We start from the raw sequence: 9,263 nt of genomic DNA on the forward strand, positions 1-9,263 counted from the left end.
ACAATTCCCCAGGCCCAGCTCCCTTAAGAATACTTCCAGATAGGACTAAGGATCAGGCACCTGATAAAAACCGGTAGAGAAGTGTCAGGCACTATGCTGGAGGTAATGTGGCCATCCTTGCTTCAGTCTTGTGAGCGAGGCAATGCAAATATTAATTCCCCATTTTATACATGGGGAAGCTGAGGGTCAGACACATTGAGTGACTTTGTAGTGCTTGCACAGACAGCAAAGTTTGAAGCCAGGGCCAGATGCAGTTCATCCCCAAAGATGAGCTCCACAGACACCAGTTAAGTCCCTGCTGCTGAGAAGACTGCACAGAACGGTAATAATACTTTTACATCAAGTATTTAAAGCTTCATTCTGCCACCTACTCTGCTTAGTTAAGTGTATAAATCTGGGAGCTAGCTACTGTGACCTGATTTGGCTCTAAAAACAAAAAGCTTATTTGAGTACTCAGTTGCTGGAACTACATGCAAAGGGGCTCAGAGGAGAAAGACAGAGACAGAGAGACAGATTAAACAGACAGATTGAGGGACAGAGGCAGAGAAAGAGAGGAGGAGGGGAGATGGAGGGAGAGAATAAGAGGGGGGAGGAAAGAGGGAGACAAATAGGGAGAGGAAGAGAGAGAGAAAGAGAGAGAGAGAGAGTTTAATGGATCTTTGGGTCAAAGGGTAGACTTCTATTACAACAGATCTGCTTAGTCAGAGTAAGGGATAAAGGTTCAAGATTCATATTACTTAACAATATGCTCTCTGAAGGCCAAGACAGTAGATAATTTGCTTCACTTACAAAGCAGTGCTCTGTTCTTGGCACAGACAGACAGAGAACATTGCTTATGCAAGAAATCTTAACCATCTCAGAGAAGAATGTTGCACTTGAAAACCCCCACTACTGTCCATGCTCTGCTGAGTAGCCTGTCCTTATTTTAACTGTAGATGGCTAAAGACTACAGAATTGTGATGGACTTCAGCACTGCTCTCCTGATGTGGTCAGTCCTGCTGACCCTACGTTTTCTGCTGGGGATGGAAACTCAATTCCAGGTGGACAGTCTCGGGTGGGTAAAGGTGGGAACTTCTAAATCTTAGAGTTCTCACGAGGCCCCCCCAGGAAACGACTGGGAATCGAGGTGAACCGAGCTATCTCGTGTATTTCCGCCTCTTCCCGTGAGAAACGTGATGGGAGAGAGCTCTCCCCGCCCTCGAGATTGTCCCGGATCTGGGCACACTATTGTTATCTAACAGCACGGTATTCAGATGCAAACTATGCTGCTGGAGAGTTTAAGTAGGATCAGAAAAGCCTGAAAGTTCTCTTGGGCGGAGGGGCGGACAGGACAACAAGGCTCCGCTTTTCCTCTCTCTTCTCTCCCCTCCCCCTCTCTCCCCACTTACACTTCTACTTCCAATCTCTTATCTCTTATCTTTGCCTCCTTGGGAGATTCTTCGCTCCCTCCTAAGGAAGAATTCCCCTGCACTTGTAACTAGACCCTGAAATAAAGCTCAACCCTTGTTTGACTCTGGAACGTCCTTTCTCTCATACGAGCATCCGGTTTGGCCAACCGAAGACCTCGGGAGGTGAGGTAAGAAGACTCGGGTAGCCCTCAGGCCTCTAGGCCTGGCAGTTTTCCATCTCAATCCTGTTTTATCATTCTCCTTTCATCATGCTTTGGCCCAAAGCCAGAGATATAAACACTTCATTGAAGATGTGGTCAGTCTTATGCAAATTGGAAGAGAGGTTAGCCCCACCACCTTTGAGGTCACTCAAGGGAGGAGCTGATTGAGAAGAAAGTAGCTTTACCAACTGCTACCCCAGACTAGAACTTCAAACACTTTAGGTGTTGTGTTGGTAGCAGGATGGAGTACTAGAGTCACAGACATGATCAGAGGATCATAGATTTAAAACTAGAAGATGCCTTAGAGATCACCTAGTCCTGTCCTTTTATTTTTTCAAATAAGGAAATATTATTATTCCCATTTTATAGATGACAAAGCTAGGACAGAGAGAAATTGAGTGACCTGGTCAGAATCAAACAGAAAATTTTGAAGCTAGCATCCCACAAAGCCCCAAAAGTTGAGTGATTGACCAAGGACACAAAGGTAATAAGTAATAGAACTAGAATTTGAATCCAGATTGTTTGGCTCCAAATCTGGTGTTCTTTCCATTTCACACCCTTACTTTCTGCTGTCCCCCCCCAAAAAAACCTCAAACCCCTCATTTATCTGTTCTGTGACTTCTTTTCCTTTTCAAGTCTGTTTTGACTTTTTCTTTTTATCTAGTATCACTTACGTAAAGCTTTGGGGGGAGGAAAAGTGAAAGGAAGGGGAACACAAGATGATTCTTCCCAATCTCCATATTCAAGTCTGTACTAACTTTATACTCCTTATCTCTAAGAATGGATCTGGAAGTTACTGATGACCAGGCAGCTGATGAAGACAGGCATAAGGGCTTTATATACCATGTTGGCAACAATGTGGCAAACCCTACAATAGTCCCATGAAGTAAATAACGTATGTATTACTATACCCACTTTATAGAGGAAGGAGCTGAGGCTGAGAGGTTGAGAGACTTCCCTGGAGTTACACAAACAATGACTTTGGAAGCCAAGGCTTAAACCTAGAAGTGCTGTTCAGTCATTTTTCAGTCATGTCCAACTCTTCATGACTCCATTTGGGGTTTTCTTGGCAGAGATACTAGAGTGGTTTACTTTTTTTCTTCTCCAGCTCACTTGACAGATGAGGGAACTGAGGCAACCAGGGTTAAGTGACTTGCCCAGGATCACAGAGCTAGTAAGTATCTGAGGCTGGGTTTGCACTCAGGAAGATGAGTCTTCCTGATTCCAAGACCAGCACTTTGTCCACTGTGCCACCTAGCTGCCCCAAACCTAGAAGTACTTGCTTCAAATATGCCTCTGTGTAATTATTTCACTTCAATAAGGAGCCATTCATTTTCTTCAATCAAATGTTTATTAGATTCCTATTATATACTAGATATTGGGGTGTTCAAAGATAAAACTCAGTCACTGCATGTGCACAGATGTAATCAGAGGCTTTTCCTGTACAAGGAATGAATTTATATTGAACCATCCACTCTCCCTTACGTAGTCAGTCCCTCTGCCTCTAAGGATTTGAATTTGCAAGATACCTGATGGCAGCCCGTGACTGTGAGATGGAGAAAAGGTAGCTTACAAGCAAGAATATCTAACCCTGCAGTGTTAGCCCACATATATGACACAGCACCACACACACACACACACACACACACCACAGAGGGAGGGAGCAAAGCGGGAGGTAAGGAAGGAGGAAGGGAGGCAGGGAGAGAGACAGAGAGAAGCAGAGACAAAGAGACAGAGACAGAGAGATGGAGAAAGACAGAGAGAGAGAGAGAGAGAGAGAGAGAGAGAGAGAGAGAGAGAGAGAGAGAGAGAACCCCATGGCTTTGAAGTTTTAAGCAGTGCACTCCAAACCATTGAAATCACAAGTTTCAGATTCCACCCTGAATCTGAACAGATTATAGCCCTTGGATACATATTTTCCTTTCCATGATCACCACATTCAATCTAATCATTATATTTTTTAAAACTTCATTTTTACCCATTGTGGCAGCTTACAAATTTCTCTATTTTTATGAAATAAATCTCTTGTATAACTATTATCAGATTCTCTGATCTGAACAAAATCTTTCTCCATACATCGCATGCCATATGTCAAATAGAGTCTTTAATATGCTATGCCAAAGCAAAAATTGCCTTGGCATTTTATCATGGATTGAATTGAAAAATCATAAGATTATAGATTCAGATTTGGGAAGGGACCATAGTTATCTTTCAAACTTCTTTCTTTTACAGATGAGGTAAATGAGGTTCCGAGGGGTCAGGTGACTGCCAAACATTATAAGTAGTAAGTGCTAAAGCTTGAATTTGAACCCAGGCTTTCCAACTCCAATTCAGGAGCTTTTTCCATTGTGTCCACTGCTACCATGCAACATCTGATCTTTGCATTTAGGTGGAAGTATCTCATTTCTACACATGGACCACATCCTGCTTCCTTTAAGCAAAATTCAAAATTTCATTCTTTATTTTAGTAAGATCACGTCCCTTTTTAGTCAGAGAACAATATAGTAGGGCTACAACTGGAGACAAGGGAGTTCCTAAAGAAGTTGTGGAAAACTGGACAAAGAAAAGGGAAATAAAACATCAGATGTCAGCCATGACCTTCAGTCTGACTCCAGCACTCTTTTCTCTCTCATTTCAAGGACTGTCAGGTAATAAAAACCAGGATACTATAACTCACTGGAGAGAAATTAATTTTCAATTGGTGTGACACAGTCCTAGGCACATGGTCCTTGAAATTTTATTTAATGTAACCTAGCTGAGGAATCTTCTTGAGAGAGGGAGAAATGGCCAATGTTGAACATTGCTTCTGACTGTGCTTTAAAAATGCAACTGAGGCACCTCTGCCCCTTACTCCCTAATTCAAGGGGCTAGTCTTACTGTTAGTCTTAACCTGGATTGAGAAGCTTACTGTATTTGCCGCTGCAACAAATGCTAGCACCTCCTTCTCATTGCTATCAAGGGTGCCTAGTGAAAGCAATTACAGGGACTGCTCAGAATAGACTGCATTTTCACCAGAATGTGTTATTCTTGGTCCCCAAGAATCTCAAAACCTTTGAGCATATGTTCATTTTACAATGTGACCATGTGTTAGAGGTATGGTCTATAAACCTTCATAGCAATATTTTATAAGCATATGTCCATGTTGTCAGCATACAAAGTCTTCCTATTTTTATACATTAGCTGTTATCAGGAGCAAGGTCCTACTAAGCTATTTGGAACAAGGACGCCTCTCTCTAGGATAAAAAAAATCTTTTCTTGTTACTGTGCTTGAGGATATCACCATCTCTAACAAGGACTAAGATTTCTTCCAGATGAACAAGGTCTTGCAAACTTAAGAACTCTTTGTATGTCATACCCAAACCTATTTCATTCAGCAAGAGTTATGTGACCCCCATGAGCACTAACCAAAGAATCTGGGGGGCTGTTATGACCACACTCTGGTAGATAGAAATACTTGATTGTTATAAAATTTCCTAGTTTTACCCTTTGGGTTTTTTGGTAGGGAAATTTATCTACATTTTTCCTTTAAATAGTACCAGCAAAGAATCAGCCTTAGATATACTATGGATTGGAACAGGGTGTTGTATTCAATGCTAGTGCCTGCGCAATAGGCCCCTTCTATATGCAGAAGTCATATGGTGTTCTACAAATGTATCCTTTGTGTTAATTTCTCCAAAAGTAAATGAAACCTGGTTGGGAAGCAACAATCATTTTAACAACCGATAAGTGTTATGTAGACATAATACAACCACTCTTGAACTGCCTCAAAAGCATCATACCCAATTCCAGGCCTGGCACGGAAAGGCCTCCAATTAGACAGGGAGTTTTGCCTATATAAGGCTGTCATGATCTGTCCCTTAATTTACAGGAAGTTGTTAGTCCATACAAATGCTATTTTTAAGTCTAGTGATATTTTAATCATACCCTAATCTTTATTTTTCATATTTCCAGGCTCTGTGTCCACAAACATTAACCAAAGGGCAATAGAAACAATTCCGGTTGCAGGAAGTCAAGAGCCCACCCACAGACACCTGCTGCAACTTAACTTGCAAGACAATGCATGGATGTAGTTTGAGACCAACAGCAAAGCTAGCTTTTTCTTTTTCTTTTCTTTTCTACCAAAGCAATGGCCATGAAAAATTCCACACTCAGTATTGGCTCATTCATGCTAACATATGTACTGCCATGGAAGGTGACTGTGATCCCGCTAGTGGTGCCCAGCTGTGCCTTAGGTAGCTTCGAAGAATAATTAGCATGACATTCTGACACACAGCTGAGACCAACTTGGATTTATTTTTTTTTTCTTTCCAGGGTTTTTGGAAGAAAAACAATTTTTGGAAGTTTTGTATCAACTGTACTTTAGTATAGAATGTAGATGACTGTTTTTTTCCTTGAAATCCCCCAAACTCAAGTATTAACATGGGAGCAGGCTCAAGGAATAGTTTTTTGTTCTTTCTCAGACAAGGTTCTATATAAGGTTTTCATGTCACAAGTAATTGAACTCAAGGAAGTTTTCGGCCTAGTGTCTTGGCCAATTTAGTTCAAACTAAAGAGTGAATGTAGAATTGTCTATTCACTATATAGTTGTTCAGATGCTGTAAAAAAACAAATTTTCTTTCTCCCACCATTAGTGGTCACATAACGGAGATTAGTCCCTGGCACCAACTGGGCCATAGAGTTCTTATAGTCTACTCTGAAATGAATGTTACACATGACAGTCTTTAATGAACCTAGCACTGCATACCATAATGTACTTCAATGCACTTGGAAAATGAGAAGGTGTACTTTTAGATTGCAGAAGAAAGGAGACTTTCAGAATGTATTAATATAACACATTTGGGTCCAAAAGACATTACAAAGTGGTTGGTCACAAACTGTATACTTAAGAATATACTATCTTTGTATCTTTAGTATTTCATATGGAGCCAGGCACATAGTAGGCATTTAATCAATACTAGTTGACTTGGTTTGACTCAGATCACTGAGAACATACAATCTTATTTGTACCGTTTATGCTATGATTAGTAGTGCTTTGTTCTGACTGGGGTGGGGTGGGGACTGAAGGGAGGAGGTATTTCTTACCACAAGGATGACTTCTATTGATTTGGAATTATGCACCAAAAAGTTACTCAAGTATGCATAACAGTTAATACCACTACTAGGTCTATACAAAGAGATTAAGGCAAGAGGAAAAAGACCTATATTTTTATTAGATTATAAGCTCCTTGAGGGCAGGGTCTTGTCTCTTTTTGTATCTCCATCATTTAGTACAGTACCTGACATACAGTAGGTGCTTAATGTGGTTAATAAATGTTTATTGATTGATGTACAAAAATATTCATAGCAACTGTTTTTGTAGCAACCCCAAACTGGAAATTAGGGAGCACCCTCCTATTGGAGAATGGCTAAATGAATTCTGGCAAAGGGATGGAACAGAATATTATTGTGCCCTGAGAAATTGTAAGATAGATAGTTTCTGAGGAAACTGAGATTTATGAACTGATGCAGAGTGAAGTAAGGAGAACTAGGAGAATACTTTATACAAGGATAACAATATTAAAAAAAATCAGAAAGATTCTAGTACTCTAATCAATACAGTGTTTCCAGAGGTATGGAAATGTCACCTCCTGCCAGAGAGGCAATGAATTTAAAATATAGAATGACATTTGACTGTTTGGACAGGGCCAATGTGGGGATTTGTTTTTCTGGATTGTCAATATTTCTATGAGGGTTTTCTTTTTTCTTTTTTTTAAGTGTTCAATTGAAGTAAGGCAGTGAAAGAGAATGACAATGAATAGTTGTTTAAAAAATTGAATTAACCTTCTTTGAAACTCTTTGTCACATCAGGTTGGTTTTATTTTTGGCGCTGCAAAAGCAATTGATTTTGCCTTTGAGAACTCCTTCTGGCTAGCCTAGCCTCCATGTTATCATACATCTACCTGGCATTCAGTTTCTTTCTTCCCATTTCATGGTATCTTGTTTCATTATGTTGGCTATTATTGATCACTTCTGTATGTTGTACATCTATCTAAGATTGCATCCTTGTTGACACAAGAATAGGTCTAACCATGTCACTCTCCTTCTCGAGAAGTCTCAATGGCTCACTCTTGCCTCAAGAATAAAATACAAACCTATATTTAATTGCTTGCCTTCTCAATGAGGATGGGTGGGAAGGGAGGAAGAGAGAAAATGCAGAACTCAAAGTTTTAAAAAAAATGTTAAAAATTGTTTTTACATGCAACTGGAAAATAAGATATACAGGCAATGGGGTACAGAAATCCATCTTGCTCTACAGGAAAATAGAAGGGAAGGGGCTGAGAGAAGGAGGGAGGATGATAGAAGGGAGCATAGATTGGGGGAAGGGGTAATCAGAATGCACACCGTCTGGGGCTGGGGAGAGGGGAGAAATGGGGAGAAAATTTGGAACTCAAAATCTTGTGGAAGCAAATGTTGAAAACGAAAAGTAAATTAATTAAAAGACTAAAAAAAATTAATTAACAGTAGTAAGGACGCACACTGAAAGAATAAAATACAAATTACTCCATTTGGCTCCAACCTATCCAGGCTGATTACACAATATTCCTTCTTTCTATCTCTATGATTCAGCCAAAATGTAGTGACATTTTACATTGTCTTTCTGCCCTTGCACATGCTTGAAAAGTTTTCCCTCCATACCTCTGTGTCTTGGCAGCTCTAATTACCTTCAAGGATTATCTCCAGTTAAAGTTCTTCCAAGAGGACTTTTCTTATTCCCCCCCAAATTGTTAGTACTCACCTCAGTTACTTTGAATCTACTTACTTTGTATGTATTTATGTATTTAATTATCTGTGTATATGTAGTGATCACTCCCAGTAAGCTCTTTATGATCAGAGACTATTTAAATTTTGTCACTGTGTCCTCAGTAATTGGCACACTGCCTGACACAGTAGGTATTTGTTTAATTCAAATGAGCATCTTTTTGATAATCAATTTGTATGCTTTCCAGCATACATATATACATATGTATATACGCATACGTATACACATGTCTATATACATATATGTGTATGTATAATCATGCACACATTCATTGATGATATAAATGGCCCCAGGAGTTCACTGTACTTTATATCCTACTACACTAAAGGTTAAGTATCCTTTCCACAGCCTCCTCCCAGAGATTCTATTTGCAGTTGGGGAGAAAAGGACTAACTGAGAATTTGGAGGCAACATTATCCCTGTTAACTTCTCCACTCCCACAAGTCTGAGCTTGGAAACAACATTGGTCAAAAGATCAATTACTGACATCTGATGTCTGAAACACACGGACATTTAATTTTCACATTCATTCATTTGTTTATTCAACATTAAGAACCTACTTTGAGTAGAACACTGCAGAAGGTAGAAAGTTTGGATGAGATAGGGTCTTTGCCCTCATGAGGTTTGTAGTCCAATGACGTTTGGTTGTTCCCAGTTGTGTCTGACTTTTGTGACCCTATCTGGAGTTTTCTTGGCAGAGATACTAGAATGGTTTGCCATTTCCTTCTCCAGTTCATTTACAGATGAGGAAACTGAGGCAAACAGAGTTAAGCAACTTGCCCAGGGTCACACAGCTAGTAAGTATCTGAGGCCAGATTTGAACTCAGGAAGATGAGTCTTCCTGACTCCAGGCCC

At 40.1% G+C, this 9,263-nt stretch overlaps 1 long non-coding RNA gene across 1 annotated transcript; it reads left to right on the plus strand.

Annotated features, from left to right (window-relative positions):
* Positions 1–867: 867 nt before the first annotated feature.
* LOC140523829 (uncharacterized) lies at positions 868–7,745 on the plus strand. The gene is made up of 3 exons (XR_011973481.1): positions 868–1,576; positions 2,718–2,783; positions 5,561–7,745. It is a non-coding gene; the product is annotated as an uncharacterized lncRNA (long non-coding RNA).
* The last annotated feature ends 1,518 nt before the right edge of the window (positions 7,746–9,263 follow it).

The sequence above is a fragment of the Notamacropus eugenii genome, chromosome 2, assembly GCF_028372415.1.
Source record: "Notamacropus eugenii isolate mMacEug1 chromosome 2, mMacEug1.pri_v2, whole genome shotgun sequence".
Lineage (NCBI taxonomy): Eukaryota > Metazoa > Chordata > Mammalia > Diprotodontia > Macropodidae > Notamacropus > Notamacropus eugenii.